Source organism: Oncorhynchus mykiss, chromosome 28 (assembly GCF_057628025.1).
Source record: "Oncorhynchus mykiss isolate SJ-2025 chromosome 28, ASM5762802v1, whole genome shotgun sequence".
Lineage (NCBI taxonomy): Eukaryota > Metazoa > Chordata > Actinopteri > Salmoniformes > Salmonidae > Oncorhynchus > Oncorhynchus mykiss.
In genome coordinates this window covers 9275793-9302500 of record NC_143049.1, presented here as the reverse complement: position 1 = coordinate 9302500, position 26708 = coordinate 9275793, and the positions used below count along the sequence as shown (strand labels likewise).

At 43.8% G+C, this 26708-nt stretch overlaps 1 long non-coding RNA gene across 2 annotated transcripts in view; it reads left to right on the top strand.

Annotated features, from left to right (window-relative positions):
- The window catches only part of LOC110508449 (uncharacterized), a 25674-nt gene extending 3456 nt beyond the window's left edge, over window positions 1-22218 (top strand). Inside the window, exons 1-3 of one of the 2 annotated variants that reach the window (XR_005040288.2) lie at window positions 10665-10794; window positions 19003-19124; window positions 21216-22218. This is a non-coding gene — a long non-coding RNA (uncharacterized LOC110508449). Of the gene's footprint in view, window positions 1-10664; window positions 10795-19002; window positions 19125-21215 lie in introns of those variants that run through there. The other variant, XR_005040287.2, reaches the window with a different exon arrangement.
- Window positions 22219-26708: the final 4490 nt, after the last annotated feature.

The window sequence follows — 26708 nt, the reverse complement described above, 5'->3', positions numbered from 1 at the left end:
AAAAAAGTTTGAAATATCCAATAAATGTCGTTCCACTTCATGATTGTGTCCCACTTGTTGTTGATTCTTCACAAAAAAATACAGTTTTATATCTTTATGTTTGAAGCCTGAAATGTGGCAAAAGGTCGCAAAGTTCAAGGGGGACGAATACTTTCGCAAGGCACTGTATTTAGTAGATGTTATTGCGTGTGTAGCGAAATGCGTGTGTTCCAAGCTCCAACAGTGCAGTAGTATCTAACAATTCACAACAATACACAAAAATCTAAAAGTAAAAGAATGGAATTCATTAACATATCAATATTACCGCCTGGGGGCGGCCCATCAGAAAGTCCAGGATCTACTGTAGTTGCAGAGCGAGGTGTTTAGTCCCCAGGGTCCTTAGCTTAGTGATGAGCTTTGTGGGCGCTATGGTGTTGAAAGGGCAGTGTGGAGTGCGATTGAGATTGCTTCATCTGTGGATCTGTTGGGGCGGTATGCGATTTGTAGCGGGTCTAGGGTTTCTGGGATGATGGTGTTGATGTGAGCCATGACCAGCGTTCAAAGCACTTCATGGCTACCAAAGTGAGAGCTACAGGGTGGTAGTCATTGAGGCAGGTTACCTTCGCTTTCTTGGGCACAGGGACTATGGTGGTCTGCTTGAAACATATAGGTATTATAAGTTAACATATAACATAACATATAAGTTTAAAATGTCAGTGAAGACTCTTGCCAGTTGGTCCACACATACTCTGAGTACCCGTCCTGGTAATCCATCTGGCCCCACGGCCTTGTGAATGTTGACCTGTTTAAAGGTCTTGCTCACATAGACTACAGAGAGCGTGACCATTGTTACATTATGAAGTGACTAGCGTCCATTATAAAGTTACTAGTGTTCTATTGTTAAAGTGACCAGTGATTCCATGCCTATGTAGATAGGGTAGCAACCTCTAAGGTGCAGGGTTGAGTAACCAGGTAGGTGCCGGCTATTGATAGCTATTTAACAATCTGAAGGCCTTGAGATAGAACCTGCTTTTTAGTCTCTCGGTCCCGGCTTTGATGCACCTGTACTGACCTCGACTTCTGAATGATAGCAGGGTGAACAGGCCGTGGCTCGGGTGGTTGATGGCCTTGATGATCTTTTTAGCCTTCCTGTAACATTGGGTACTGTAGGTGTCCAGTGTGCCCCCGGTGATGTGTTGGGCAGACCGCACCACCCTCTGGAGAGCCCTGCGGTTGCGAGTGGGGCAGTTGCCGTACCAGGTGGAGATACAGCCCAACAGGATGCTCTCAATTGTGCATCTGTAAAAGTTTGTGAGAGTCTTAGGGGCCAATCCGAATTTCTTCAGCCTCCTGATGTTTAAGAGGTGCTGTTGCCCCTTCTTCACCACACTGTCTGTGTGGGTGGAGCACCTTCTAGATTGTTAGTGATGTGTACACCAAGGAACTTGAAGCTTTTCACCTTCTCCACGACTTCAGGAAAGTTGACGTTGACGTTGAGGGAGAGGTTATTTTCCTGGCACCACTTCGACAGGGCCCTCACCTCCTCCTGGTAGGCTGTCTCGTCATTGCTGGTGATCAGGCCTACCACTGTTGTGTCGTCTGCAAACTTGATGATTTAGTTGGAGGCGTGCGTGGCCATGCAGTCATAAGGTGAACAGGGAGTACAGGAGTGGGCTGAGCATGCACCCTTTTGGGGCCCCTGTGTTGAGGATCAGCGTAGTGGAGGTGTTGTTTCCTATCTTCACCATCTGGGGGTGGCCCGTCGGCAAGTCCAGGACCCAGTTGCACAGGGCGTGGTTCAGACCCAGGGCCTTGAGCTAAATTATGAGCTTGGAGGGTACTATGGTGTTGAAGGCTGAGCTGTAGTCAATGAACATTATTCTTACATAGTATTACATATTAGTATTACATCCTCTTGTCCAGATGGGATAGGGCAGTGTGCAGTGCAATGGCAATTGCATCATCTGTGGAGCTATTGGGGCGGTATGCAAATTGAAGTGGGTCTAGGGTGTCAGGTATGGTGGAGGTGATATGATCCTTAACTAATCTCTCAAAGCACTTAATGATGAAAGAAGTGAGTTCTACGGAGTGATAGTAATTTAGTTCAGTTGCCTTTGCTTTCTTCGGGTACAACGAACAATGGTGGACATCTTGAACAGAGGAGCCCCATCTGTTTAGCAATAAATAATAATTAGTTCATTGAGTTAATAAAGCTGCATACAAACATGGTCTCTTTTTTTTGCTTTCTTGAGTAAGGCAGCTCCAAAATGCAGGTGTTTCAGCCTAGCTCAGTACTTTCTGTGGTGGTGAGGCAGCCAGCGAAAAATATGGAGCGTTGGGGTTGGTAATATTCTCTAGTTGCGCCGTGATTGGCTCAGTGTTCTGTCACTCATGGGGACACTACGTCACTGCAAAATCTATGGGGAGAGCTTGAAAATTCACGCCCCTTGGGTTCTGCCATAGAGTTACATTAGAAGTGCCCATCCAAGAAGGCTTAAGGTCATTGGCCACAGATAAAATGACGTCAAATCACATTATATTTACCGTAGCTTTGATTGGACTGTTCATGTCAGCATCATACTTTAAATTCTTAGATAGCAAGTTAGCAGTCATCATCATGAATCAAGTAGCACATCTACTGGCACATCCTTTTCCATCTTTGTCATATGAATTATTAAGAGAAATTCAACAATGAGTGGTTTGGAAGGAATCAGTGGCTAACTGCAAGCATTGCAAAGCAATCACTAGCTTGCTATTTAGTGGAGTGGGTGTGTGGTCCAGGTCTGGGTTTAAGGGTCTCTTTTCCACGCTTAAAAGGATAAACATTCAACATGGGCCATGCTGTCAATCTAGCATAAATTCTGCCACGTCGAAACAACTGGGAACTCGGAACTAGGAAATCTCAGACTTCAGTGACTTCAAGACAACTGGGAACTCTGAAAAAAGAGCTGCGGCTGGGAAAATACGTTTTGAACGGTCCAAGTCAGGAACTCGGGCCTCTTTCTAGAGCTACGACCTGAAGATCACTGACGTCATGATTCAACCTTGTTTTTTTGCAAGTTCCCAGTTGTCTTGAAAGCACCATGAATCCAAAGAATGCCAGACTTTGATGACAAAGTTTGATGACAAAATTTGCCACAAAATATGCCACGACCTTCCTGTTCAAGTGAGCACAGCACAACAAGGTGAGTCCAAAAGTGTATTGTATAAATTATGTAATATGCCAGGGAGATATGTATACTGTTGCTAAGGAAGTAATACTACATGTAAGTGTACAGCATGTTGTGTAGTAAGCTGTCAGTAGCCCCTGTGCCTCAACCTAATAATATGCTCCCTTTTCCCCACATAATTTTGCCTACTGTTTTGACTTGGTGGTGCACATGTCATCATTGAATATTGTAAGAGCTTTCGTTGTCTGCTTATATGCCCCCTTTATTTATCATATGGTTCTGACTTGGTGTACAGGGATAATACTGTAAGAACAGCCCATGTTCTGAATTCTGTTGCTGTGCATTTCAAAAGTGCTGAACAAGTAGTTATTATGACTACGTCTGTCATCGCTCGCTCATTAATGTCTTAATCAAAATTACGGATTGACTCTTATACGCTTGTCATCCCCTTATGCCATAGTTTGTACATCTCAATTGTTAGTAGAAACCACATTTGTTTAACCAAGTCAGCTATGTTTCTTTTTAAAAGACAGTAAATTAGGCTGAATTAACTGTTTCACTGCCAGACAAGGCTCTGCTGACAGCCAGGTGTAGCAGTGGTAAGGTGTTGGGACAGCTGTTGGGACTCTGCTGTTGGGACAGCTTTATGTAGGCCCTAACAGTTTGTGGGCAGCGTTTGTCACAGTTATAATGCAATTAATGTATTGTTGAGTGTTGTTTTGTGGCTTTGCTGGCATGCATTTAAATATTTTATTTTTTAGTTTGCTACACCAAGATTTACATGCTAAAATTGGCACTGGGGGGACAGCAGACTGGGACATGGAGAGATTGAATATTTCCGTAAACACGCATGCTCTGAGGACGTGTCTAGGGATGCCGTCTGGACCGGCAGCCTTGAGAGGATTAACACGCTTAAATGTATTTTTTACATTTATTTTTATTTAATTTTATTTAATTTTTTAGGCGGTGGATCAGCTTTAATAATATTAGCTTAAATGTCTTACTCAAGTCGGCAACGGCGAAGGAGAGCCCACAGTCCTTGGGAGTGGGCCGTGTCAGTGGCACGGGCGAAGAAGGTGTTCAGCTTGTCGGTGTCTGCCACGTGTCTGGTTTTCCCTTTGTAATCCGTAATTGTCTGGAGTTCCTGCCACATACGTCTCTGAGCCGTTGAATTGCGACTCCACTTTGTCTCTGTACTGACGTTTTGCCTGTTTGATTGCCTTACGGAGGGAATAACTACACTGTTTGTATTCAACCATATTCCCAGGCACCTTGCCGTGGTTAAATGCAGTGGTTCACACTTTCAGTTTCACAAGAATGCTGCCATCTATCCAAGGTTTTAGGTTTGGGTAGGTTTTAATAGTCACAGCGGGAACAACATCCCCTATACACTTCCTGATGAACTCAAGTCACCATGTCTGTGTATATGTCAATGTAATTCTCAGAGGCAACCCGGGACATATCCCAGTACACGTGATCAAATCAACCTTGAAGCACGGCTTCCAGCGTTGAATAGGCTTTCGCACAGGTACTTCCTGTTTGAGTTGCTTCCTATAGGAGCAGAATGGAGTCATGATCGGATTTGCAGACGGTAGGGCGTTGGAGGGCCTTGTAGCCATCCCGGAAGGGAGAGTAACAATGGTCAAGAGTTTTTGAAGCGCTAAGTACTACAGGCAATGTTTACATAGAACTTAGTGTTTTCCTCAAATTTCCTTTGGTAATATCCCCAGCTACAATATATCAGAGCCATGATTCCGTGAAACAGAGTATGTTACAGTCCCTGATGTCTCTCTGGAAGGAGATCCTTGCCCTGAGCTCATCTACTTTATTGTCCAGGGACTGAACATTAGCGATTAATATACTCGGAAGCGGTGGATGGTGTGCACACCCCTTGAGTTGGACTAGAAGTCCACTCCGAATACCTCTTCTCCACCAGCAGCGTCTTGGAGCAGCCTCTAGGATAAGTTCAATTGCCTTGGGGGGGTACGAACAAAGGATCCAATTTGGGAAAGTCATATTTCTGGTCGGAATGCTGGAGAGTTACCACCACTCTGTAATCCCAAAGTTATTTCCGGCTGTATGTAATAACACAAAAAACTTTCTGGGCTAATAATGTAAGAAATAACACCCCTCCCCCCAAAATACTGCAAAGTTGCTTAGGAGCTAGAAGCAGAGCTGCCTAGCGCCATCTTCGTCAGCATAGTGTCTAGACACAGACAGTAGGGGTTAATACAGGGACAGACAGGATTGGTCCATACAGTCAATACTGCTGACTCAGGCCTCTACTATAGACATCTGACTCAACACACTGAGAGAGCCACAGCAGATCATCAATATGTAGTGTGTGCATGCATACGCTGGGGTACCACAGAGTTAGGAAGATCATCTTTCTGATCAATGACTCAATTTCCCATAACTCTGAGGGGCTTTAGTAGAGCAGTGACCTCTGACCTCGTCTCTCCCTTGGGTACAGAGGATTAAACGGGGAGGCCATATTGGCATGTCTGAACGGGACAGGAGGAATACAGAAGGACAACAGTAGCAATTCCCCATGTCATTGAGTTGAACAGAACGACAGAGGACTTGTATTGGGAAAAGATGTATGAATAAATGTACCTTCATTATAAAACAAGGACAGATCATTATTGATGAGGCATCTCCCAAGGGATGCCATTTGACTTACAATATTGATTTACAATATCTGCAATATTGATTTACAGCATTTGATTTACAATATCCCAGTTCTCAATTTAGGTTTAAATTCTATGACATAAACATGACATCATATGAAAGCAGTGGCAACATACAAAAGCAGTGTTTGACACACACACACACACACACACACACACTCATGCACGCACGCAAACACACACACTTCACGCACACACGCAAACACACCCACACACACACAGCACCTACATGAGCAAGCAGATCCTACTGATTAGTGGTGTATTGATTACAGTCATTAAGGAGTAATTGATGCCTCCTTGCTCTGTCACCCAGCATAACACTAACACCCTGAAGACAGGACAGCATGGTTAAACAGGACAACATGGTTGGTTGACTTCACTGTTTTACTTTACAGTCTTACGTAAGTCAACCAAAATGAGACAGGTTCAGAGGGGATAGTTACTGTGCTTCAGGGCTGAATGACTGTCTCGTCACAGCACAACATGCTCACTGCAAACTAGCTTAAAAATGTAGCTTTTACGGAAAATGTTCAGAATCTGCAGTAAGACTGTGAGAGCTTGTTGGTGTATGAGAGAGTGTACGGGAGTGTGTGTGTGTGCATGTGGTGTGTGTACATAAGTGTGTGTTTTGGGGATTATACAGGTACAGTTGAAGTCGGAAGTTTACATACACTTAGGTTGGAGTCATTAAAACTCGTTTTTCAACCACTCCACAAATTTCTTGTTAACAATCTATAGTTTTGGCAAGTCGGTTAGGATATCTACTTGTTGCATGACATAAGTCATTTTTCCAACAATTGTTTATAGACAGATTATTTCACTTGTAATTCACTGTATCACAATTCCAGTGCGTCGGAAGTTTGCAAACACTAAGTTGACTGTGCCTTTAAACAGCTTGGAAAATTCCAGAAAAATATGTCATGGCTTTAGAAGCTTCTGATAGGCTAAATTACATAATTTGAGTCAATTGGAGGTGTACCTGTGGATGTATTTCAAGGCCTACCTTCAAACTCAGTGCCTCTTTGCTTGATATCATGGGAAAATCAAAAGAAATCAGCCAAGACCTCAGAAAAAGAAATTGTAGACCTCCACAAGTCTGGTTCATCCTTGGGAGCAATTTCCAAATGCCTAAAGGTACCACGTTCATCTGTACAAACAATAGTACACAAGTATAAACACCATGGGACCACACAGCCGTCATACCGCTCAGGAAGGAGACATGTTCTGTCTCCTAGAGATGAACGTACTTTGGTGCGAAAAGTGCAAATCAATCCTAGAACAACAGCAAAGGACCTTGTGAAGATGCTGGAGGAAACAGGTACAAAATTATCTATATCCACAGTAAAACGAGTCCTATGTCGACATAACCTGAAAGGCCGCTCAGCAATTAAGAAGCCATTGCTCCAAAACCGTCATAAAAAAGCCAGACTACGGTTTGCAACTGCACATGGGGACAAAGATCATACTTTTTGGAAAAATGTCCTCTGGTCTGATGAAATAAAAATAGAACTGTTTGGCCATAATGACCATCGTTATGTTTGGAGGAAAAATGGGGAGGCTTGCAAGACGAAGAACACCATCCCAACCGTGAAACACGGGGGTGGCAGCATCATGTTGTGGGATGTGCTTTGCTGCAGGAGGGACTGGTGCACTTCACAAAATAGATGACATCATGAGGTAGGAAAATTATGTGGATATATTGAAGCAACATATCAAGACATCAGTCTGTAAGTTAAAGCTTGGTTGCAAATGGGTCTTCCAAATGGACAATGACCTACTTCCAAATGCATACTTCCAAATCTGTGGCAAAATGGCTTAAGGACAACAAAGTCAAGGTATTGGAGTGGCCATCATAAAGCCCTGACCTCAATCCTATAGAAAATGTGTGGGCAGAACTGAAAAAGCGTGTGCGAGCAAGGAGGCCTACAAACCTGACTCATTTACACCAGCTCTGTCAGGTGGAATGGGCCGAAATTCACCCAACTTATTGTGGGAAGCTTGTGGAAGGCTACTCCGAAACATTTGACCCAAGTTAAACAATTTAACTTTAAAGGCAATGCTATCAAATACTAATTGAGTGTATGTAAACGTATGACCCACTGGGAATGTGATGAAAGAAATAAAAGCTGAAATAAATCATTCTCTCCACTATTATTCTGACATTTCACATTCTTAAAATAAAGTGGTGATCCTAACTGACCTAAGACGGGGAATTTTTACTAGGAATAAATGTCAGGAATTGTGAAAAACGGAGTTTAAATGTATTTGGCTAAGGTGTATATAAACTTCCAACTTCAACTGTATGTTCCGGATCACTAAGAACAGAGAACGTGTAACAGGTAATCTGAGAAAGGGAAAGCAGGCATTATGCATTCCTCTACTGACAGATGCAGGTCATTGGTGGCTACATGTACCTGTCTCCACTAAATAATATAACTTATGAAACTTAACTGATATTCACTCCGATAACTGCCAGTCTGACACATTACCACAGGAACAAACTATGACATTTCAGACCTGCATGTACTGATAAAGCACATTTAACTGCCTCTCTATTTCATTGATAAGAGAATTGACAGTTTCTCTAATTCAGGAACATGGAATTCCTAAAATCTTACTATATTACTCTCTCTCTCTCATATACAGGTTTTGCAACATATGATGCAAAATGCATCATACCGGCTATATTTCTGTATTTTGTAAGTTACATATCTTGGAAACTTGATTGCTGACATGCAAAATATTTTGGGGCAATATCAACAATGGATTAATGAAACAAATACCAAAAGATAGTTTTAGGGTTGAATTGTCCTTTAAGATAGTATGTGATTGATGCCGTAATTCAGGTAGTTACTGTCTCTGCCATCTCTCAGTCTCACACTCTGGTCTGGACCTTTTGAGTTGTGCGAGTGTTATTTATGCAAAAAATGTACTAACAACGTCCCAGCCCTTAGTAGGCACACACACGCAAACACACACACACACACACACACACACACACACACACACACAGCACTCATGCACGCACGCACACACGCAAACACACACATACACACATGCACACACACACACACGCGCAAACACACACACACACACACATGCATACACACACACGCACGCAAACACACACACCAACATGCACACACATGCACACACACACACACGCAAACACACACGCACACACACACACGCACACACACACACACATTCAGACACTACACTGAAGGCTGCACACAATTGCTCAACAGGCTATGACTCAACAACTGGCAGTAGGAACAAAGAAATGTGCCCGCTTTGTGTGTGAGCATTCCCTCAGAGTGAGATATGTGGCAGAGGGGACCCATGGCACAGAAGTATTACTGCACAATGGTGCACACACACACACACACACACACACACACACACACACACACACACACACACACGCAGCTCATTTTTTGTTAACAATAGATTTCAGAGCACAGAAACCTTGAAGCGTGTGAAGGTTCTGAGCCTTTGGAATTTCCCCCATTCCCTATTCATCCTGGTACCACGGAGAGGGCTTCCTTCCCTGTGTTATTGTCCATGGAACTCCAGTGTCGGGCTCAACTACACACACACACACACACACACACACACACACACACACACACACACACACACACACACAGGTACACACACATTAAACACACACTCACAGTACTGTGAGGCTATTGTTGTTCAGAAGTACTTCCTCTGACAGAGCCAGACAGAGCCAGTCAAACGGACATCATTTATCAAAGTCTGGCTTAGATGTCTGTTTACACACTGGACTTCTAATACACAACCCTCATAATATATGGCTGTTTTCCTGTTTTAGGCTGCTCAATTGCAAGTGGATGTCTCTAGGAAAGGACTTGCCCTGAGGGTCCATTGAATGCCAAAAACAGCCTTTGATACACATGTTTGACAACCAGCTCTAAAATGGTGAGAGATAGAGATTGAGAGAAAGATAGAGATAGCTATAATTGGTAGTGTTTTTTTAAACTTTAACTTTCACTTAGCTTGTTGAATGCAGTTCGCTAGTTTAGCCTACTCAAACACCCAGCTCAAAAGGAGAGGAATGCTATGTTAGCTAGCTGGCTAACACTGGAACTCTTCCAAGTCAAGGTAATCTTTTGGCAGTGGTGGAAAAAGTACCCGAGTGTCCTACTTGAGTAAAAGTGAAGATACCGTAATCAAAAATTACTCAAGTAAAATTGAAGTCACTGAGTAAAATAATACTTGAGTAAAAGTCTAAAAGTGTTTTGTTTGACATATACTTAAGTATCAAAAGTAAATGTAATTGCTAAAATGTGCTTAAGTATCACAAGTAAAACTACAAGTACAGGACCCATTTTATATATTTTTTAATTTTTTATTTATAGATAGCCAGGGGCTCAATCCAACACTCAGACATAATTTACAAATGAAGCATGTGTTTAGTGAGTCCGCCAGATCAGAGGCAGTAGGGATGACCAGGTGTTCTCTTTATAAGTGTGTGAATTAGACCGTTTTGCTGTCCTGCTAAGCATTCAAAATGTAACGAGTACTTTTGGGTGTCAGGGAAACTGTATGGAGTAAAAAGTACATTATTTTCTTTAGGAATGTAGTGAAGTGATAGTAAAAGTTGTTAAAAATGTAAATAGTAAAGTAAAGTACAGATACCACAAAAAAACTACTTAAGTAGTACTTGAAAGTATTTTTACTTAAGTACTTTACACAACTGGCTTTTGGTTTTATTAAATTATTGCCATCGGGACCTGCCACTATAACTGCTAAACTGCTTTCTGACGGTACTCTACTGCATGATTGTAGCGGGTTTACTAATGTGTTTTTTCTAGTAGCTATGTTGACTATGAGACAACAATGTAGGCTGTGTGTAGCGGTTTGCAGTATGATTGTTTGGCTTGGAAAGTTTTATTTGCCTGCTCAAGGTCCGCACGCGAAGGGAAAAGGTGAGATGAGGAGAGCGAGAAGGAATTATACTGTGTATAATAGCAAAGTGAGCAAAGTGATCAGTTTTTTTATGTGGCTGCAATGAAAGTGAACTTTGTTTGTGTGTGATCGGGGTGTATTCAATCCGCCGATTCTGCTGAAAAACGTATTTCTTAAACGGAAGCAAACGGAACAAAACGGGGATAAACATAACTGAAAATGTTCAATAGAAACTCTAATTTGCAACTGTTGGACTAATGATTACACCCTAGATCAGCTAGAGTGCAAGGCGGTATCGAATGTGTCAATGTCTGTCACTTTGATTACTCAAAATTCTTTCGACCTGTGCACCTACGTTGTAAACGTTCATTCATCGGCTAGGTTGTAGCAACCTCATGATGGGTACAGGGAAAATTTGTGCATTAACCTATCGATGTTACATTGAGCTGGGTGAATGGAATATGAATGACAGTCATCCAATATGCTGTAATAGGAATGAGGCCATGCTCATGAAATATAAATAATCAATTTTAAACGGCACGACCGCCAGTGATGTCTGTCTGTGGTGTGTGTGTGTGTGTGTGTGTGTGTGTGTGTGTATGTGTCTGTCTGTGGTGTGCGTGCGTGCGTGTGATGTGTTCTGCTGGGTAATAGTATGCTTGTCCCAAATGTATTCCTCTCTCGCACACTTATCTGATCTTGCCCTAAGTCATGCCTCTCTACAGCTCCCACTGGAGGCTCAGCCCACACACACACACACACATGGAGAAAGAGGGGGCCCAGTTTAAAGACTGTTCTCTTTTTAAGAAGTTGTCAAACCGGTTCTCCCCAGTCCACTCTGCAGAGAGACAAGGCATTGTCCAAGGATTGTGTTGTGCCTGAGAGGAACAGACAAAATAGTTAGGCAAAGAGAGTCTGAAAAGATCAAAGACATTAAGTGTGGCCTCAAACTTTCCACACACACACACACACACACACACAGAGAGAGAGACACAGACTGACACACACCTCCAGCAATACAGCTGAGACTTGTGGGTTTTTTAAACCTTAGGACGCAGGTCATATCTGACAGACAGAGCTACAACTTTACTTCACTTGCATCCTATTCTATTCTTTTTCATTTAGGCAGTTGGAGCAAAGCTTTGACAGGAAGAAGCATGTAAAAGATGGAAGATGAAAGTTAATATGCCTAGTTTCAGTGATTTAAAGTGTCTGTCCAGTGTTGTAGATTTTAGATGACCTAAAATTAATTACAATATGAATTAAATAGATGTCCTTCCAAATTTGTTTAATTAAGGATATTAAAAAGCAGCTTTTCTCTTGGTCGTTCTCTTGGCCTGTTAGGAAACAACAGAGTGGTTTGGGCGTGTACTGGTAACAAAATATATATTTGACAGCTCAGCCAATGAGATGCACATACAGTTAGATATTGAAATTAGTTCCCAAGTGAGGGCACTGGGGCAGACTGCCTGAGCATGGCTGCACCAAGTCAAATAGTATGGATGGATTCAGGACGCACGATGGAACTACTAGAGCACTTTACTATAACAGCATAACACTGCCTTCAGAAAGTATTTATACCCCTTGACTTATTCCACATATTGTTGTATTACAGCCTGAATTCAAAATGGATTAATACGTTTTTTTCTTCACCCATCTACAGTACACACAATAACCCATAATGACCAAGTGAAAACATGTTTGTAGAAATTTTTGCACATTTATTGAAAATGAAATACAGAAATATTTAATTGACATAAGTATTCACACCCCTGAGTCAATACATGCTAGAATTACCTTTGGCAGCGATTACAGCTGCGGTTTCCTTCCTCTCTGGCAACTGAGTTAGGAAGGACGCCTGTATCTTTGTAATGACTGGGTGTATTGATACACCATCCAAATTGTAATTTATAACTTCACCATGCTCAAAGGGATTCAATGTCTGCTTGTTATATTTTTACATTGGAAAACCTCCCTGGTCTTTGTGGATAAATCTGTGTTTGAAATTCACTGCTCGACTGAGGGACCTTACAGATAATTGTATGTATAGAGTACAGAGATGAGGTCATTCAAAAATCATGTTAAACACTATTATTGCACACAGAGTGAGTACATGCAATTTATTCAGCACATTCTTGTCCTGAACGTATTTAGGCGTGCCATACATTTTTTATTCGTAAACATTTCTAAAAACATAATTCCACTTTGATATTATGGGGTATTGGGTGTAGGCCATTGACACAAAATCTCAATTTAGTACATTTTTTATTCCGTCTGTAACACATCAAAATGTGGAAAAAGACTATGGGTGTGAATACTTTCTGAAGGCACTGTAAATGCAGACTGATTACTTCACTAGCGTGAGTTGTTTCTGAACTTTGCTTTGTCACTATATTCCGAATTTCTGTGTTGTTAGCTACATAACTAGCTAGCTAGCTAGCCGTGAAGCTACCTAGCTAGCTACTGCTGCTACCTACTGTATATCAGTCAACAACTTAACAAGGTTTCTCTTGACATAACACTTTTAGCTAGGCTAGAAACCAAAGGGTTTCAAATAGAAGGGAATGGCGAGATGGCTGTTGTCTGGAGGATCTGACTTGTTTTCTTGTTGGTTAGCCAGCTAGCCGCAATAGCTAATGTTAGCATGCTAACGTTAGTTGACTGCTTCCAAACAGCCAGCAGGCCACTCTTACAAATCACATATTTTGAAATAGAAATAACTGGCAAAATAGTTGTTGCATAGGCGTAGTCTTAATTGCTAATACCAGCTGTGGATTGACTGGCTTGCTAGCTAGCTTGATTGTGTGTAGTGAGTGTGCACTCCTGAGCCTGAGTCTCCTCTAGTCTCGAGAAGGATCCTTCTTCCCACCTGAGAATTTGTAAAAAAAAGTAAAAAGCTGATGGATCAATCACATTCGGGCCTGTTTTGGCAAAAGAGGATGATGTCATTATCCAAGCAAATTTCATGTGTTTTCTTAAACGGTTTGTTTCAAAAACAAGTCTGAGATGGGGTTTTACTGAGTTTCTTCTCTAATTAATGCTCTGGCCACAACAAGTAAAGGACGAGTCAACAACATTATTTAGTTATGCGCAAACAGAATATGAGCTTTTAACTGGACAGTTACTTTAAGACAGGATTTTCCCTTCATTCTGGTCAGGCGATTCTACTTTACACGCAGCCCTACACACACATGCGCACAAAAACACACAGACGCACACACACACACACTGCCTGCATTCCTGAGGGTTAACTGTACATTAGCATCATGTGACAGTGAGAAATGTGCCTCAACGAGCACCAATTAGGGCCCGGTAACATTTGTGTGTGTGTGCGTGCATGTGCGTGTGTGTGCCTATGCGCATATGTGTTTGTGTGAGGCTGAACATATGTATGTGTATATGATATTTGTTTCCTCATCCACATACTTCCTTACTTGCTGTGTCCCCAACCCTTCTTAAATCTATCACTATGACTTGTTTTGCCAGGCGTAAATCTTCTCTGTCTCTAACCACACCCTGTAATAACCCCAGCCTCCTGTCTTAACACTAGAACCACTGCTCATGAATTTAATTGTTTTATTACTCTGCTATTTTTTAAGTCATGCCCCCTCTGTCCTTGACTTTTCCTATATAAGTCTACATAACACACTGCCGTTGCTAGAATTGTAATATCAAAAACAGAACTGGTGTTATCAACAGTTTAAGGAGGGCATGTACTTTTTTGAATGGTTTTGCTCATCCTTCTGACAGTAGAGCCTACTCCGCTCCTTCTCCTGACAGTAGAGCCTGCTCCGCTCCTTCTCCTGACAGTAGAGCCTGCTCCCCTCCTTCTCCTGACAGTAGAGCCTGCTCCGCTCCTTCTCCTGACAGTAGAGCCTGCTCCGCTCCTTCTCATGACAGTAGAGCCTGCTCCGCTCCTTCTCCTGACAGTAGAGCCTGCTCCGCTCCTTCTCCTGACAGTAGAGCCTGCTCCGCTCCTTCTCCTGGCAGTAGAGCCTGCTCCGCTCCTTCTCCTGGCAGTAGAGCCTGCTCCGCTCCTTCTCCTGACAGTAGAGCCTGCTCCGCTCCTTCTCCTGGCAGTAGAGCCTGCTCCGCTCCTTCTCCTGACAGTAGAGCCTGTTCCGCTCCTTCTCCTGACAGTAGAGCCTGCTCCGCTCCTTCTCCTGGCAGTAGAGCCTGCTCCGCTCCTTCTCCTGACAGTAGAGCCTGCTCCGCTCCTTCTCCTGACAGTAGAGCCTGCTCCGCTCCATCTCCTGACAGTAGAGCCTGCTCCGCTCCTTCTCCTGACAGTAGAGCCTGCTCCGCTCCTTCTCCTGACAGTAGAGCCTGCTCCGCTCCTTCTCCTGGCAGTAGAGCCTGCTCCGCTCCTTCTCCTGGCAGTAGAGCCTGCTCCGCTCCTTCTCCTGACAGTAGAGCCTGCTCCGCTCCTTCTCCTGACAGTAGAGCCTGCTCCGCTCTTTCTCCTGGCAGTAGAGCCTGCTCCGCTCCTTCTCCTGGCAGTAGAGCCTGCTCCGCTCCTTCTCCTGACAGTAGAGCCTGCTCCGCTCCTTCTCCTGACAGTAGAGCCTGCTCCGCTCCTTCTCCTGACAGTAGAGCCTGCTCCGCTCCTTCTGACATTAAAGTGCTGTGCCCAGTTGATAATCCCCCCCGATAATTGTCTCAAAACTGAACCTAAACTAGAGGCCTACCGAAATAAATGTCACACATATAACAACAGATGAGATAAATTAACTTGATGAGTGACTTGATGAGTGAGCGGAGGCGAATGATGCACAATTATGTAATCCCCAATTGTGAATGAAGAACAGCAGTCCAAGTTTTATCAGCCTACACTAGTCTACTTGGAGCACACAGTGAGAGCGTGTGCAATTGACTAAATCTGAACGAAAACGACACAGATGGTGGGGAAGAAATGAATCAGGACCTTTCTGATGATTATTCTTCTGATTCTGAGCCACAGCCTACACCTTCGAGGCCTATTGCACAAAAAAAGCTGAACCGGGCTACCACCATTTACATTTTTTTTAAATTGAACCTTTATTTAACTAGGCAAGTCAGTTTAAGAACAAATTCTTATTTACAATGACTTCCTACATCGGCCAAACCCGGACAACGCTAGGCCAATTGTGCGCCACCCTATGGGGCTCCCAGTCACGGTCGGTTGTGATACCGCTGGATTCGAACCAGGGTGTCTGTAGTGACACCTCCAGCACTGAGATGCAGTGCCTTAGACCTCTGAGGCACTCGGCACCAAATGAAGCAGTGAGACAGGAGCGAGGACGGGACAGCACCTTTTGGATAGAACAAGTCGGCGACATTGGTACAGGCTGATTATCAGCACAAAATGTTTGGGATAGCCTAGCCTACCTTTCTTTGGAGAAACCATGTCACAGGATCGTTTGTACAGAGCAGGAAACACTGACAATAATTGACTGCTGTCATATCGACACAGTGCATTCGGAAAGTATTCAGACCTCTTGACTTTTTCCACATTTTGTTACATTAGAGCCTTATTCTAAAATGTATTAAATAGTCCCCCCCCCTCATAAATCTACACACAATACCCCATAATGACAAAGCAAAAACAGGTTTTGTGATTTTTTAGGCAAATGTATTAAAAATAAAAAACATAAATATTACATTTACATAAGTATTCAGACCCTTTACTCAGTACTTTGTTGTAGCACCTTTGGCAGTGACTACAGCCTTGAGTCTTCTTGGGTATGACACTACAAGCTTGGCATACCTGTATTTGGGGAGTTTCTTCCATTCTTCTCTGCAAGTTCTGCAAGTCCTGCCAGGTTGGATGGGGAGCGTCGCTGCACAGCTATTTTCAGGTCTCTCCAGAGACGTTTGATCGGGTTCAAGTCTGGGCCACTCAAGGACATTCAGAGACTCGTCCCGAAGCCACTCCTGCGTTGTCTTGGCTGTGTGCTTAGGGTCATTCTCCTGTTGGAAGGTGAACATTCGCCCCAGTCTGAAGTCATGAACGCTATGGAGCACGTTTTCATCAAGGATCTCTCTGTACTTTGCTCCTTTCATCTATCCTTCAATCCTGACTAGTCTCCCATTCCCTGCCACTGAAAAACATCCCCACAGCATGATGCTGCCACCACCATGCTTCATCGTAGAGATATTGCCGGGTTTCCTCCAGACATGATGCTGCCACCACCATGCTTCATCGTAGAGATGTTGCCGGGTTTCCTCCAGACATGATGCTGCCACCACCGTGCTTCACCGTAGGGATGTTGTCGGGTTTCCTCCAGACATGATGCTGCCACCACCATGCTTCACCGTAGAGATGTTGCCGGGTTTCCTCCAGACATGATGCTGCCACCACCATGCTTCACCGTAGGGATGTTGCCGGGTTTCCTCCAGACATGATGCTGCCACCACCATGCTTCAACGTAGAGATGTTGCCGGGTTTCCTCCAGACATAACATTTGGCATTCAGGCAAAAGAGTTCAAGCCTGGTTTCATCAGACCAGATAATCTTTTTTGTCATGGTTTGAGAGTCCTTTAGGTGCCTTTTGGCAAACTCCAAGCAGGCTGTCATGTGCCTTTTACTGAGGAATGGCTTCCGTCTGGCCACTCTACCATAAAGGCCTGATTGGTGGAGTGCTGCAGAGATTGTTGTCCTTCTGGAAGGTTCTCCCATCTCCACAAAGGAACTATGGAGCTCTGTCAGAGTTACCATTGGGTTCTTGGTCACCCCAGTGACCAAGGCCCTTCTCCCCCGATTGCTCAGTTTAGCTGGGCAGCCAGCTCTAGGAAGTTCCAAACTTCTTCCATTTAAGAATGACGGAGGCCACCGTTCTTGGAGACCTTCAATGCTGCAGACATTTTTTGGTACCCTTCCACAGATCTGTGCCTCGACACTATCCTCCCTCGGAGCTCTACGGATAATTCCTTCGACCACACACAACCAAATAATTATTTTTGCGATATATGAAATATATTAATTACACTGTTAGAATGCTGCATTCAGAATGACTGTTCATTAGCTTGAAGGGGGTCAAATAAAAGTGTTTTAGTCACATGCTTCGTAAACAAGTAAACAAGGTGCAGACTAACAGTGAAATACTTACTTACGGGCCCTTCCCAACAATGTAGAGAGAAAGAAAATAGAGAAATAATGAAAAGTAAAACATGTAATAATGAAAGTAATAATAGATACCCAATGAGTAACGATAAGTTCTAGTATTAAAGCCCACATGCAGTCTTTTTTATTTGATTATTATTTACTTATTTTAAAATAATTGTGAAAATGTCTGATAAATCACTGTGTGTGTATATTTCATTAAAATTACTCCAAATTTTATTTCCCTGAGCCTCCTTTTGCTATTGAAATGTGGGCGTGTTGATACACATTTTTATATATTTAAATTCACAAACCTTATTGGCGGATAGGGTCATTTAGACTCTAGAGCCTACCTCGCTTACCCCTTAAAAGTAAGAGGATACATATGCAAATAAAAGATGACTGGTCATTGGTCAGAATAATCCGATCAGATTGTTATGGCATCATCTTGGCCAAAAACTCCATCCCACCTGAACAGGCTGAAATTACAGGATTTATTTTCAAACAGCTCTTACACAAAAATAGCATTATCATCATTTTCACAATTTCCGAGTGTTATTTTGACCTCATAATGTAGAAACAGGAAAACACGTTTATGACAGCAGTGCCACTTTAAGGAACTTACAGTAACTTACTTTCACTGAGTTTACTAATGACAATGCTCTCACTTCAAATGATCCCATGACAAAGCCCGTGGTCTGGACACACCCCTTAGAGACGGGCTCTTTGCAGGCTAAATGTTATGGGTAGCAACAGTCAACCTGATTCTGCTGGTCTCCTCTTCATACACACACACACAAACACATGTTCACACAAACACACACACTGGTCACCTCCTCATATTTTTACAGGTAATGACCTGGATGCTCCCCTTGGCTGTGACTGTGCATGTGTGCCTTCCTGGAGCGAGTGTGTGGGTGTGAGTGTGTTCTGACAGAGGGATGAGTGAATGTGTGTCGGTTGACTTGTCAGACCCTCACACCTGCCTCAACTTGCCCACAGGTTCTGCACTCTTAACATAGTCAGGTCAGGGAGGTGTGTCCTCGCTATGGTATGTTCTGACTTGGATGGAGAGCTTATCCCATCAACCGCCACACCCTACATCCTGTCTACAGCCTGTCTACATCTCTCTCTCTCTCTCTCTCAGGTTTTTAATCTGTACCTTCCCGCACAAGTCCATTGGAATGTCCAGACACTGCCACGACCAAGGATTCCACGGGTCACCATGGAGACCAAGGATTCCTGAGGTCTAGGGCAGGGCAGTCCCAGGTAGGTGTGATTTCACAGGTTGACTAACACATACTCAGACACACATAAATCCTATGCACACTTGGACTGTGAGTGTCTGGTATATTTATTGTCTGCAACATTTGCTGATGAGTAGAGAACGATCTCTATCTCGAACGGACGGGGGGGGATGGACAAGCTAATCCCAAGCAGACGGTCACACATGATGTTCATATCACCTGCATTCCTCACACCGCCTACCATGTGGGAGTGTGTGCGTTTCCGCATGTGAGCATATGTGGGTTTTTTACACTTAATCCTCCTTGTCCCCATTTGAACGAAAATACTGTAGAGTTTTCTGAATACTTTCCACGTATTGTGGAACTGCTGTTGGTGAGCCGTTATAACTTCTCAAGGGTTGCGCTATTGTTCTTCGATGGACTGTGATGTTATGCCTTTCATAGACTCCTGTTATGTCTGTACCCTTACACAAGGCCATTGTGTTCTGGAACTGTTGCTTGTATCAAGTAACTGTTGTGTAAACAATATGATTGTATTATCACCTCCCACTCTATAAGGGACATGTAACCATTTATGCTTTGAGTTCTTCACCTATGAAATCAGAGATAGATCTCCCCCTCATAAATGGCCTCTGCCTTAATGTTTGGATCGAGTTTGCCACAGTAGAACGTTGCATTTGCATTGGAATGTCTGTTCTATTTGGTCCTAATTCTATAGCTGGTGCCCCTCCTTGTAGGGAGAACTGTGTGCCTCGTCCTGCCCAGAGCAGCTGTGTCTGCCCACTGAGACGGGGAACTTCCTCTGTTAATCCTCCCCCTGTCATTTGGAGCTTAGACACACGTGTCCAGGGTCTGTCATATGGATCATATGGAGCTTAGGCATGCAGTATGCAGAATGCCCAGAGCTTATGCACAACTGTACATTCATTCCAGGGTGTGAGAACAACATATGCTTACCCATACTACCGAGTGGGCCAGTGGAGTCGGTGATGAGCTCATGACAACATGGTTGTACCCCAAGGTTGTGACCCAACTAAGGACAAAATCATAACCTAGTACTAGACTGTGACCCTAGACGAACTGGTCTTGACCCACCTTGAGTAAACACTTCTCCACACTTGAGCAATGACTGGCACGCCCCAAAGTTCTTGTAAATCTCTGGATCCTCGACTTCCTGGTGGGCCGCCCCCAGGTGGTGAGGGTAGGCAACAACACATCCACCACGTTGACCCTCCTCCTGTACTCCCTGTTCACCCACGACTGCTTGGCCGCGCACGACTCCAACACCATCATTAAGTTTGCCGATGACACAACGGTGGTAGGTGGCCTGATCACCGACGATGATAAGACAGCCTATAGGGAGGGGGTCAGAGACCTGGCAGTGTGTTGCCAGGACAACAGCCCCTCCCTCAACGTCAGCAAATCAAAGGAGGTGATCGTGGAATACAGGAAAAGGAGGGGCAAGTACGCCTCCATTCACATCGACAGGGCTGAAGTGGAGTGGGTCGGGAGCATGGACTTAATCAGTGTCCACATCGCTGAGGATCTGGGACCAAAAGGCTCCAGAACAGCTTCTACACCCAAGCCATAAGACTCGTGAACAGTTCATCAAATGGCCACACAGACTATTTGTATTGACTGCCTTTTATATTTTGCACTGACTCTCTTACACTGGCTCTATGCGAACTCAGTACCCACACATGCTACACTGACACTCCAACACACCCACGCTCACACACATGCCTATTGACACCACACACACTCACACAGACGCACTTTCCCACTCTTCACATACACTGCTGCTACCCTGTTTATTACCTATCCTGATTGCCGAGTCACCTTTTACCCCTACCCACATGTACAATTACCTCAACTACCTCGTACCCCTGCATATTGAATCAGTGCTGGTACTCCTTGTATATAGTCTCGTTGTTGTTACTTTGTGTTACTATCTCCTTTTTTATTCCTTACTTTCTAACTCTGCATGGTTGGGGAAGGGCTCGTAAAGTCAGCATTTCACAGTAAAGTGTACACCTGTTGTATTCGGAGTGTGTGACAAATTAAAGGTGATTTGAATCTCACAGTGTGTGTTTGTCCTTCCCTTGGTTTACAGCCCCCTGAAACATGAAGAAAAAGGGGCCAGAGAGAAAACAGCACAGAGGAGAGAATCTGTTCCAACATGCAGAGCGAGAGAAAAACAGGGAGAAAGAAAGAATTCCACTAATCGCAATCCAAAACCTCACCCCACCCCTCCCTTACCCTGCAGTTACTCCTCCCTCTCCCTCCCAAAACCCACCCTAACCCTTCCCTATTTCTCCCCCAAAAAATCTACGTTCCTCCCTCAAGTCATCCCAGCCAAACCCAACCCTACTCCTCCCTGTCCATCTCACCCTTTCTCTCTCACCTCTCTCCCCCTCACAGGTCGACACAAACACACAATTCTCCTCAAACACGATGGCTGAGCTTTGGCTCCTGTCCTCCCCAGAGACGCATCATGTTGACGGGTTTATTCCCCTGGCGGGCCAGTGATTCTGAGCGCAACACCGTAGTGCTGCGTGTCACAGTCCAAACCTCGATCCACAAGTCTGCCAGATGCAGCACAGCAACCTTTTTATTTACCTAACTTATTCACAGGAACTGACTGTACAGGGACACGACTATTACTCTCTGAGAAATACAGCGAAGTAGAAAACCCCACCCTGTTGTCTTATCCAAACGAGATAACATGCCGCACATTACTGAGGAAAACAGTTGACCAGAAGAAAATGTTGGAAATGAAAACGTTGTGGTGTGTGTTCTCCCCAAAAACCACATACTATGTTAAAAGTTTGCCAAATTGTTCTGTTAAGGAAGTTTGTTTTTATTGTTGTGCGTATGGTGTGTGATCTGAGGTAACATCGAGAATGGTGTGTTGGTATGTACTGTCTATGCAGGTGTTATTGTGGGGTATAATATGTCCGTGTGATGTATCTGTATGCTGTATGTTTTTAGTTACATTTGCTGTGCTTGTAAAATTGAATAATTGAACCTCACATGACAGATTTATTGAATGTTGTGAAAACCAAGAAACAAATTGTACATTTTTTTTACAAATAACAAAAAAAAGACGTTTGTTTTACACTGTTTCAACAAGCTTTACAAAATCTGACAAGGTAGGAAAAAAACATTAGTTGAGACAGGCAATGCTGAAACATCAGCAACATCTGATGTGTCTTAATATTATTTACACACTCATTCACTATACTTGTGCATCCTATCTTTTCAGCAGAAGGGAACTCTGCTTCTCCTTAAGCCAGGCACTGCAATGTCATAATCTGATCTAAAAAATCCCTTCATTTACAGATAACTGAGCATGGACCAGATTCCTATGATATAGAGATGAGTGAACCTTCACAGCGAGAACAAACAAGCAGAATAACTCCTTTATTTGATCCGGTCTTTCCCACAGGAAGAACACACCTATGTAGCTGGCACACTGACAGGAGCATAAGAACACACACACACACACGCACTCATGACTGGCATTAGATACACACACCAGAAGTGAATTGGTCAAATCTTTATCTGCAGTAAGCCTGGGTACAATTCCCTCAAAGTGGAGCTAATGTACACAACATAGTCCACTCTCGGGATACTGTGAACATACTGTAAGGGTTGTCCATAGCAAGTCAAAGCAAAACTCTCACATCACACTCAGCTCACGTTCTCATTAGATAAAAAATTGAATAGCAAATGAATGATCAATAGCATCATCCTCTGTGAGGTCTGACTGTACGACACTAGAGTAAAGGTTTATGCATCAGTGCTGACACATTTCCTGTTTTCCACACCTTAAACCGCCAAATTACTGTGTCATAGTCATCACTATCTTGCAGTGTGTGTTTTTTTAATATATTTTATATTTTACCTTTATTTAACTAGGCAAGTCAGTTAAGATCAAATTCTTTATATATATATATATCACACACACACACAGACACACACACACACACACACACACACAACATTAAGAACACCTGCTCTTTCCATGACCTAGACTGACCAGGTGAATTCCGGTGAAATCTATGATCCATTATTGATGTAATTTCTTAAATCCACTTCAATCAGTGTAGATGAAGGGGAAGGAGACAGGTTAAAGAAGGACTTTTAAACCTTGGGACAATTGAGACATGGATTGTGTATGTGTGCCATTCAGAGGGTGAATGGGCAAGATCAGATATTAAGTGCCTTTGAACAGGGTATGATAGTAGAGTTCATGGCCCGACTAATTGAGGCTGTTCTGAGGGCAAAGGGAGGGGAGTGCAACTCAATATTAGGAAGGTCTACTTAATGTTTTGTACACTCAGTGTATATGTATGTGTGTGTGTATGGTAAGATGATCCCTGATCTGTTATTCAGCACTACAGTAAGCTCTGGTTGGATAGTCTCTGAACACACTTCTAATGCTTTATCAAAGCCACCTGGGACCAGAACAGAAGGATGAAGGATGCACCCACAGCCTCTCAACTATTCCAGGAATTTGCCCTGCAATAGATTCTTGGTGTTTCTGGGTAACTGTAAAGTTTGATTTGAAACATACGTTTGGCTTACACAACTTTGCTTTGATAATATAGTAGCAGTAAACTTCATGTTTGTGTTTCTTTTCCTAAACAACACACTGTAGCGACTAAGGGAACAGCCAGAGCTGGGTTTGAACCAGTGGCCCTGTGGAAATATGGTGAGTGCACGACCACATGCCAAGATCCTGACATGTTGGTAGAAGTTGTGGCACACACAGTTGTCAATGTCACTTCTTCACACTCAGTGGACTGAGCATAAATAGCAGTGCAGTGCCATCTACTGGCCAGTTACATGCCTTAACAGGTACAGTAGTCCTACACGCAGCCCCATGACTCAACGCTGATGTGAAGGCAATGACCTGGAACTAGACAGGTGATGATCAATTCCTGGTGGGCATCCACCTTGTTGCTTTCACTGTGTTTACAGATCAAGGCAGATGAAGAAGAGGAAGCAACTTTAGACTATTGAGATGCAGCCCAGCCTAGTCTATGCCACACTTGCAGTTGCTGCTGTTGATCATGATTTACACACAGAGTGTACACAACATTAAGAACACCTGCTTTTTCCATGACATAGACTGACCAGGTGAATCCAGGTGAAAGCTATGATCCCTTATTGATGTTGCTTGTTAAATCCACTTCAATGAGCGTAGATGAAGGGGAGGAAACAGGTTAAAGAAGGACTTTTAAGCTTTGAAACATTGTGTATGTGTGCCATTCAGAGGGTGAATGGGCAAGACAAAATATGTGAGTGCTTTTGAACTGGGTATGGTAGTAGGTGCCAGGCACACCGGTTTGAGTGTGTCAAGAACTGCAACACTGGGTTTTTCCACGCTCAATAGTTTCCCGTGTATATCGAGAATGGTCCATCACCCAAAGGACATCCAGCCAACTTGACACAACTGTGGGAAGCATTGGAGTCAACATGGGCCGGCATCCCTGTAGAACGCTTTCGACACCTTGTAGAGTCCATGACCCAACGAATGGAGGCTGTTCTTGGGGGTGAAAGGGGGTGCAACTCAATATTAAGAAGCTCTTGCTAATGTTTTGTATTTACAGTCGAGTAGGTGGTAAGACGATGTGTGGTGGGCACACACAGAGTGTAAATATACCCCCTGTCATCTCAGTCAGCTGTGGTTGTTTTGCTCACCTGTGTGGGTGAGCACTGGCGTCATCGGTAATTATCAAGTGTGTACATGGTGGCGAAGTGTTTGCTGGCTTGTAGCAGTATCACACGAAGACCGCCAGATGCCGCCGTCACCTCTTGACCATCTGAAGGTGAGTTGGAGCAGAGAGCGCGCTACAAATATCCAAAGCCTTCAACATTATTTGCGTGAAAAGGTTAACGTTGTCCATTCCTATTCCCCCCACAAAAAATGAATAAATAGAAAACATTTGTCAATATATGACTGTATTATAAGGGTTTTGAAGACAAGGTGCACTAGGTCAAGGAGATTTTTCTTTGGCTTCTTGCCCACCCGTCTCCCGGTTCATGTCACACCAGACTATTCATACCACAGACCGTCTCATCCAGAGGAGCAGATTCATTCCGTTTTCCTGGATACCAGAAGATGACACCACTCAACCACATACAGGCTACAGTATGTCCTAAAAACAGAAGAGCGGTTGACTTATTATTTACAATTCGGGCTATCACAATAACTTTGGGCAATCTGATCAATTTATGAATGGGAGGCAATCCATGGAGACTTGAACATTGGAGAACAACATTTTGAATAGAATTCTCCCTGGAGGACTTTTATTATCCTAGTAGGCAATTCTTCGCACAGGTTTGCATAGAGATATGGTGCCATAACTTTAGACTGTTGCCACTGCTATGCAATCAACTCCCTACAGCATGCACAAATCACAGGAATCTCCAACCTTACCGATTTCAACTGCTACAGGGGGCAATTTCTTCCCTAACCAACTGCATCAGCTCGAGTTTGAAGTCAATTCGTTTCTTCCCGGTGATGGTTATAATGGGAATAACTGTCACTACAGTCCCGAGATTTATGAGATTTATGAGTTTGGGTTCCCAGACAGTGGAGCCCCAGGTTTACAGGCAGCGATAGCCTCGTCTCTACACTTCCTGGCTGTCTCTGCTAGCTTTTGCCCAACCTCGTCCACACAGCCTATCAGGAATGTCTAGGAGGTGTCACCATGGTAACCCTCCAGATAGACCTGATGAATGGGGGAGGGGGATCAGGAATGTGGATTGTGCATAAGAGGGATAAAACTCAAGGTCAAATCAACGTTGATAATGTCTCCATCTTGTAGTTGCCGGGTGTCAGGTATGCCATGGCAGACCACGTTATTGACGAGGTGCAGACTGATTTGGGGAAACCCCCATATCTCAGGAGGGGAAGGGTATGCGTTGTGACGAATCGTCTCCTGGTGGACGATGAAATCTATCTCCTCTGTCGTCATGCCAACCTGGGGTCAGAGATGAAAACAAGGATGTTATTATCTTGGAATGTCTTACTCTATCTCACTATATCACAGGAACACCTGCGTCCAGCCAGCAACAGTATTTGTCTGGCTAGCTGGCAGGCTCTCATCAGGCCCTGGATCTGCTCCTGGTCTTTGATCTCTAGGTAGTCTGGCCAGCCAGGAAGGCCTGTCTATCTGTCGCCCCCACCTCCCGCTAGCACAGCAGGCTGCTAGCTTGCACAGTGTCGCTTCCGCCTGCTATGCACCAGAGAAAACCCGTGCCCGAAAGGCGGGGGCGAAGGAAAAAGTCTACGGGTCGCCCCCCACTAACACAGTAGGAGGGAGGCTGGGGCGAGACAGTAGCTGTGTTCGAATACCCATACTACATATATACATGAGTATAAAACTACATACTATTAGTGTCATATATATATATATATGTAAACATTCATACACATAGCTCATATATTATACAGCGCCAAGCCAAACCGCCTGACTCAAGTCATCTTACTTACCCCTGCTAAAACAGGAACCAGCTCACTCACCCAGCAATAAAACTACCCCCCTCAGCTCTGTTGTCTTACCACCCCAGGAAACAAAGACATTCCATCGCA